At 39.9% G+C, this 8,121-nt stretch overlaps 1 pseudogene; it reads left to right on the forward strand.

The window, feature by feature from the left end:
• The first annotated feature begins 848 nt into the window (after positions 1-848).
• Positions 849-1,697, forward strand: LOC129500551 (voltage-dependent anion-selective channel protein 3-like; annotated as a pseudogene).
• Positions 1,698-8,121: the final 6,424 nt, after the last annotated feature.

Here is an 8,121-nt window from a genome sequence, read left to right on the forward strand (position 1 = left end):
CAAAGGCAGATGCTCAGCCACTGAGCCACCCAGGTGCCCACACATAAAAATTTATAACAAAAGAGAGCTTCTTTTTCTGACCCAGATGAACTTTGCAAACACATAAAACTTAAGTCACATTATCCAAGGAATGTTTTCTCTTACTCTTCAGCACTCTGTTAGCTAGATATTTTCAATGATTTATTTTTTTAAAAAAGCAATTGACTAATATATATTTTATATTTAGGAGATGCTTTTAAAAAATAAAAAAATACTAGGTTTCGGGCAGCCCGGGTGGCTCAGTGGTTTAGCGCCGCCTTCAGCCCAGGGTGTGATCCTGGGGTCCTGGGATCGAACCCCACGTCAGGCTCCCTGCATGGAGTCTGCTTCTCCCTCTGCCTGTGTCTCTGCCTCTCTCTCTCTCTGTGTGTGTCTTTCATGAATAAATAAATAAAATCTTAAAAAAAAATACTAGGTTTCCCAGATATAAGGCGAGAATCTTGCTCAGACTTACCCCACCAAAAAGAAAAAGGAAATAAAGTATTTGGAAAAGTAGAATTTTTTTTAAAATGGAAAAAAGTAAAAGGAAACACATCAAGATGAATTTTAAAATAAATTGATTAACACAAACCAGAAACTGAATAATGAAATGTAATATGGGACTTCATTTAGATTCCAAATCAAACTAAGAATAAAAATGCATCTTTGAGATCATTTAAATATGGACTGGATTTCAGATATTTCAAGGAAATATACTGTTTATTTTGTTAGGCATGAAGATGGTACTATAGTTATGTAAGAAACTATTCTTATTGAAAGACCTTCAGCATTGCCCTGGGGGAGTGGAGACAGGCCCTCTGATTGGAGAGATGTGTAACACACTCACTTACTGTGACCTAGGAAAGGCCGCCAAGGATGTCTTCAATAAAGGATATAGATTCAGCATGGTCAAAATAGATCTGAGAACCAAGTCTTGTAGTGGAGTAGAATTTTCTACTTCTGGTCATGCTTACACTGATACAGGGAATGTGTCAGGCAACCTAGAAACCAAATATAAGGTCTGTAATTATGGACTTACCTTCACCCAGAAATGGAACACAGACAATACTCTTGGAACAAAAATCTCTTTGGAGAAGAAGTTGGCTGAAGGGTTGAAACTGACTCTTGATACCATATTTGTACCGAACACAGGAAAGAAGAGTGGAAAATTGAAGGCCTCCTATAAACGAGATTGTTTCAGTGTTGGCAGTAATGTTGATACAGATTTTTCTGGACCAATCATCTATGGCTGGGCTGTTAGCCTTTGAAGGTTGGCTTGCTGGCCATCAGATGAGTTTTGACACAGCCAAATACAAACTGTCACAGAATAATTTTGCCCTGGGTTACAAGGCTGCAGACTTCAGCTGCACACTCATGTGAATGATAGCATTGAATTTGGAGGGTCTATCTACCAGAAGGTTAATGAAGATTGAAACATCAATAAACCTTGCTTGGACAGCTGGCAGTATCAATACCTGTTTTGGCATCGCTGCTAAATACAAGCTGGATTGTAGAACTTCTCTGTCTGCTGAAGTAAATAATGCCAGCCCAGTTGGACTGGGTTATATACTCAGACCCTTCAACCAGGAGTCACACTGACCCTATCAGCTTTAATCGACGGAAAGAACTTCAGTGCAGGAGGTCACAAGGTTGGGTTGGGATTTGAACTAGAAGCTTAATGTGGTTTTGAGCAAAGCATCCGATTTGTCCCTGGAGGTGAAGAGAACCCACTATGTTCTGGCCTTAAAATTCTTCTGTGAGAAGAAGACACAAAGAGATGAAAAAATATTCCATGCTCATGGATTGGAAGAATTAATATTGTGAAAATGTCAATGCTACCCAGGGCAATTTACACATTTGATGCAATCCCTATCAAAATACCATGGATTCTTCAGAGAGTTGGAACAAATCATCTTAAGATTTGTGTGGAATCAGAAAAGACCCCGAATAGCCAGGGGAACATTGAAAAGGAAACAAGAGCCGGGGGCATCACAATGCCAGATTTCAGGCTGTACTACAAAGCTGTGATCATCAAGACAGTGTGGTACTGGCACAAAAACAGACACATAGATCAATGGAACGGAATAGAGAATCCAGAAGTGGACCCTCAACTCTATGGTCAACTAATATTTGACAAAGCAGGAAAGACTATCCACTGGAAAAAGAACAGTCTCTTCAATAAATGGTGCTGGGAAAATTGGACATCACATGCAGAAGAATGAAACTAGACCATTCTCTTATACCATATGCAAAGATAAACTCAAAATGGATGAAAGATCTAAATGTGAGACAAGATTCCATCAAAATCCTAGAGAGAACATAGGCAACACCCTTTTGGAACTTGGCCACAGCAACTTCTTGCAAGATACATCCATGAAGGCAAGGGAAACAAAAGCAAAAATGAACTATGGGTACTTGATCAAGATAAAAATCTTATGCACAGCAAAAGAAACAGTCAACGAAACTCAAAGACAACCTAACAGAATGGGAGAAGATATTTGCAAATGACCTATCAGATAAAGGGCTAGTATCCAAGATCTATAAAGAACTTATTAAACTCAACAGCAAAGAAACAATCCAACCATGAAATGGGCAAAAAACATGAACAGAAATTTCACAGAGGAAGACACGGACATGGCCATCATGCACATGAGAAAATGCTCCGCATCACTGGCCATCAGGGAAATACAAATCAAAACCACAATGAGATACCACCTCACACCAGTGAGAATGGGGAAAATTAACAAGACAGGAAACAACAGATGCTGGAGAGGATGTGGAGAAAGGGGAACCCTCTTACACTGTTGGTGGGAATGTAAACTGGTGCAGCCACTCTGGAAAACTGTGTGGAGGTTCCTCAAAGAGTTAAAAATAGACCTGCCCTATGACCCAGCAATTGCACTGCTGGGGATTTACCCCAAAGATACAGATGCAGTGTAATGCCAGGACACCTGCACCCCGATGTTTCTAGCAGCAATGGCCACAATAGCCAAACTGTGGAAGGAGCCTTGGTGTCCATCGAAAGATGAATGGATAAAGAAGATGTGGTTTATGTATACAATGGACTATTCCTCAGCCATTAGAAACGACAAATACCCACCATTTTCTTCGACATGGATGGACCTGGAGGGTGTTATGCTGAATGAAGTAAGTCAATCAGAGAAGGACAAACATTATATGGTCTCATTCATTTGGGGAATATAAAAAATAGTGAAACAGAATAAAGGGGAAAGGAGAGAAAATGAGTGAAAATATCAGTGAGGGTGACACTACATGAGAGACTCCTAACTCTGGGAAACGAACAAGAGGTAGTGGAAAGAGAGGTGGGCGGAGGGTTGGGGTGACTGGGTGATGGGAACTTAAGAGGGGCACTTGGCGGGAGAGCACTGGGTGTTATACTATATGTTGGCAAATTGAACTCCTATAAAAAATATACAAAAAAATTATAAACAAAAACAAAAAAATTCTTCTGTGAAATTTCAAAAGTGTGAACTTTTTATTCTTCCAAAGAATTGTAATCCTCCCCACACTGAAGTCTAGAGATCACAAGTCCATCCTGAGGGAGGTACTTGAAGGCATGCCTGGAAGTTGTCATGTTTGTGCCACATTTCAGTTGAGTTCCGCAGTGTTATTTTAAATGTGTTCCTCAGCGACAATGTAGTGTCACGTTACAAAGGAAATGAAGGAAATGACCCAGCCTTCCAGTTTGTACATCACATCCTGCATGTCCCACACCTTTCATGACCTTTTAATAATATATTGGTCTCTGTGCTGTAGTGGAAATCTTTGATTTTGCATTAGAGTAAAATAAAATAAACCCATCACATTTGGAGCATAAAAAAGAAAAAAAGAAACTATCCTTATTTTTAAGGTATGTGCAGTGAAGCATTTAAGGGTGAAATGTTGAGGAAACAAAAGTTTTCCTTGTTTTTCTGTCTGAAACTAGGTTTAAAACACCTCAGCAAAGGGAAAAAATAAATAAATCATGTATGACAAAATGTTAATTTATAAAATAGAAATGACATTTTATGAGAATTCATCGTATTATTCTTCTACACATAAAATTGTTATAATAAGTTCTCATGGGAATAATGTTGAAAAGCACATTGAATGAGGAAATAGTCTTCCTAATTTAATCTTAAATACTATTTCCTTGTTGAAATGACTTTTGGTTAAGTGTGACAGTAAAATTATCTTTGATAGGGAAGTACTAAGCTATCCAGATGCTGAATAAAATTGTACATCTCACCTTCCTATAAGTGAAAAAGTGTTAGAGCCCTAAAAAAAAACCAAAGCTATGAACGAAATCAGTATTTTCTTTAAAGAGAAAATGTGGCAAAGAATTGGCATTCCAGGAATCAGAGAAGTTAGAACCTGGAATCATTCTCAGGAATGATTCGTGCGAGATGACAAGGTAGGCAACTCTGTCAGTACTCCTTCCATCCCAAGAGTCTGGGCACTTTTTTCTTCTCTTTTCTTTTTTAATTAATGTTCCTGCACTCTGCAACACTTCCCTTTTACATGAATGTCCTCACAACGCTGTTTCTATTATAAATCTCACAACCAGTATTTGCTCACATTGACGATTCGATTGTGTTTGGACTTTCGGTAGGGAATAGAACTTTGTTCTGTTTCAGTCATAACTCTGAAACTAGAGAAGAGAGATATGGGTCAGGATAGGCAAGATTATGCTGCAGAAACAAGATAACCTCAAAATCTCAGTGGCTTCAAAGGTTCATGTCTCACACAAAGAATCTCCTGTGAGTCAGCAAGGCAATGGGTGGGAAAGACTGGGTAGGGGTAGGGCGCCAGACTGCCAGAGCCTTCCCCACCTTGTAGCTGTACCATCTGGGACTTGCCTCTGCAGGACAAGAGTGACTAGGACATACCACTGGGGCTTCTCACCAGTCACCACTTCTCTACATTTCTTTGACAAGAACTAGTCATGAGGGATGCCTGCATGGCACAGTGGTTGAGCATATGCCTTTGGCTCAAGTCTTGATCCTGGAGTTCCAGGATCCAGTCTCATATCGGGCTCCCTGCAAGGAGCCTGCTTCTCCCACTGTCTATGTCTCTGCCTCTCTCTCTCTCTCTATGTCTCTCATGAATAAATAAAATCTTAAAAAAAAAAGAGAACTTATTGTGAGATCCCATCTAGCTGCAAGGGAGCAGAGAAGTGTGGCCTCCCATATATCAGTGAAAGAAAAGTAACTGTGTTTTGGTGAGCACTGTTTCTACCTCATTACCATCACTTGCTTTGTAGATGTATAGATCATTCATTCACCCTTGTGTAAAACGATTGCAGGTACCCCCTATATGCAGACACTATCCTGGGCAGTGATGACATTCAGAGACTTAATCCAAAGGCTGTATTTTGTAAAGGAGCTCTACTATCCTGAGAAGATAGTAAGTTCTGTCTTTGTATTGCTCGCCAGAATGCAAAATATAAACTCAAAGAACAAAGATAAAAACATGTTTGCTGAAACATAGATGACATATATCCAGGAGGTGTTCCATATTGGAAATACTTAAATACTTAAAATTTTTAAATTTTAAAAATTAATATCAAGGATGATCCTTGGAGGAAAACATACTGTGTTCCTGTCTTAGAGGTGTCACCTACCATGGAAACTAAGGTTCAGGTGCCTCCTTTGTTAAGATGAATAAAAGAATAATATTACATACCTCAGAGAAGGATTAAATGCAATGATGCGTGTAAAGTGTGCACAGTATCCAGACACAGCAGGTGCTCTGTAGTCTGAAACACATAATTTCTAATTAAAGTCAAGTAATTTAAAATAACACAAAAATGGGATCCAACTGGAGGAAGTTTCTGCCTCCCTACCTCCCTGTCATCCATCCTCCCTGAATGATTTGGTTTGAAAGCCACTAAGTGGGGGAGCAAGCAAGGCCACCGTCCATGACCAGAACCCAGGCAGGGTGCAGAAGGCGTCTGGGTGGGGGACAAAGCAGGCTGGTTACCTACAGAGGACCCCGAAGCAATAAGTAAACACACTGAGAAAAATGGGAGCCAGTTTCCTCATTTTCAGAGAAGGAAGTTACAAATATAGAAAACAAATAAACTAGAATAAACTTTGTGGTATTAGATTTGGAATTCGAAGTATTGATATGAGTTCATGGTTTGGAATATACAGCTAAAGAAATAAATGTAAATGCCTCATACATGCATGATGTGTGTGATGTGTAGGGATAGATAGGTAGATGGATGGATGGATGGATGGATGGATGGATGGATGGATGATAGATGGATAGAGTGAGCCTAACTCTATGTGAAAGCAGTGATATGCTATGAACCATGTGCACTCCTTGGACTCTCGATCTTGGTTTCTAAATATTCCCTACTAAAAAAAAAATAATTAGAGATTCTTGAGAAATGGGTAATCCTAGGATTGGGACAGGGAAATTACAAGATGGGTTTAGAACATCTTGTGCCAGAATATTGGGAAGATCCCAGTGCATGACAGGGATGTGTTAAAAGGACACCGAAGCCAGTTCAATGGACCCCACACTGTACAAATCCAGGGCAAAATAAATAATGTGGCCTTGAAACAAATAATTACAGTAAGAGATGATAGCCCATTGAACAAAAAAGTATCTATGTCTATCCTGACACAGTGAAATGACATAATAACAAATGGGGAGAAAAGGAAGCTTTCCTTACAGTGAAATGCCAACTAATAAACGCTGGAATTAGAAAATCACTATTTGACAACATGGTAATCATGAGAACAGCCAGCAAATAGTAATAGATTACTAAAACTATCTAGTGGGTGAAATTTGATAAGGAATGGAGTATTTACACGTTCTCAGAGTCTCTCCTCACAGAAGTCTTATTGATCACAAAAGAAAAAGAACAACCTGACAATAGAGAAACCCGAAAGACAACACTTAATCAAATGATCAAAGTTAACACCACCTATAATGAACCAAATTGAAATCTTATACCACTTGAGCAGGCACAGTGAGAAAAATTCACCATGACTGCCAAAAAGCATAGCCTGAAATAATTGGAGGAAATACCAGGCTGATCCAGACTGAGAGCCATTCTAGAAAACAACCAGCTCGTAGTTTTCAAAAGAGCAGAGATCGTGAAAGTCAAGGACAAACTGAGGAAATGATGGATGAAGATAAAAGACAGATAGAAAAGTAGCCTTCCAACCTGGCACATGATGTCCCAGGCCAGTCTTGTCCTTCCCCCGCCCCAGCCAGATGTGGCGCCTCATCCTAGACTGGACCTTTCTGTAAGGGGTAGTATGGAGACCACTGGCAAGCCTTAAATGGGGTCTGAGGGCCAGTCGATGGTACTTTACCGGTATTGATTTCCTGATTTTGATGGCTATTTTGGGGTTATTTAAGAGAATGTCCTAGTTATTAGAATTTCTCACTAAAGTGTTCAGGATTGATACAATGTTACAGCAAGCAACCTTCTCTTCACTAGCTCATGAGAAAAAATTCTTTGTACTACCTTTAACATCCTTTCTCTAAATTTAAATAAATGTCAACTATACAAATGCGAGGGATGATGGTAGGGATGGCTGCACAGCAATGTGAGTGCACTGAATGCCACTGCACTGTACACTTAAAAGTGGTAAATTTATGGGGGTGCCTGGGTGGTGGCTCAGTCGGTTAACTGTGGGACTCTTGATTTCAGCTCAGGCCATGATCTCAGGGTTGTGAGATCAAGCCCCAAGTGGGGCCACCATGCTCAGCAGGGAGTCTGCTTGAGATTCTCTCTCCCTCAGCCCCTGCCCCAACTCGTGTGTGCCACTCTCTCTAAAATGAATAAATACATCAAAAAAAAATTAAAAGGTCAAGTTATGAGCCTTTACCACAATTAAAAAAAAAACTTAGGAAGATGGGAAATAAAAATTAGAGAAGGAAACAGTTGCTTAGCAAACACATTTGGAACAGGTTTGTCTAAGCCAAAATTGCATGTATGTGTGTGTGCAAGGATCTGTGTGCACCATGCTTGCCTGTATCCTAGAGAAGGGAATCAAATGGACTTCTCTAACGCACGGGGTCTTCCGGGCAGCATCACCCTGAGGGCCACCTGGAACCCGGTGTAGACATTTTTCTATTGTC

This window comes from Nyctereutes procyonoides, unplaced genomic scaffold (assembly GCF_905146905.1).
Source record: "Nyctereutes procyonoides isolate TBG_1078 unplaced genomic scaffold, NYPRO_anot_genome, whole genome shotgun sequence".
NCBI classification, from domain to species: Eukaryota; Metazoa; Chordata; class Mammalia; order Carnivora; family Canidae; genus Nyctereutes; species Nyctereutes procyonoides.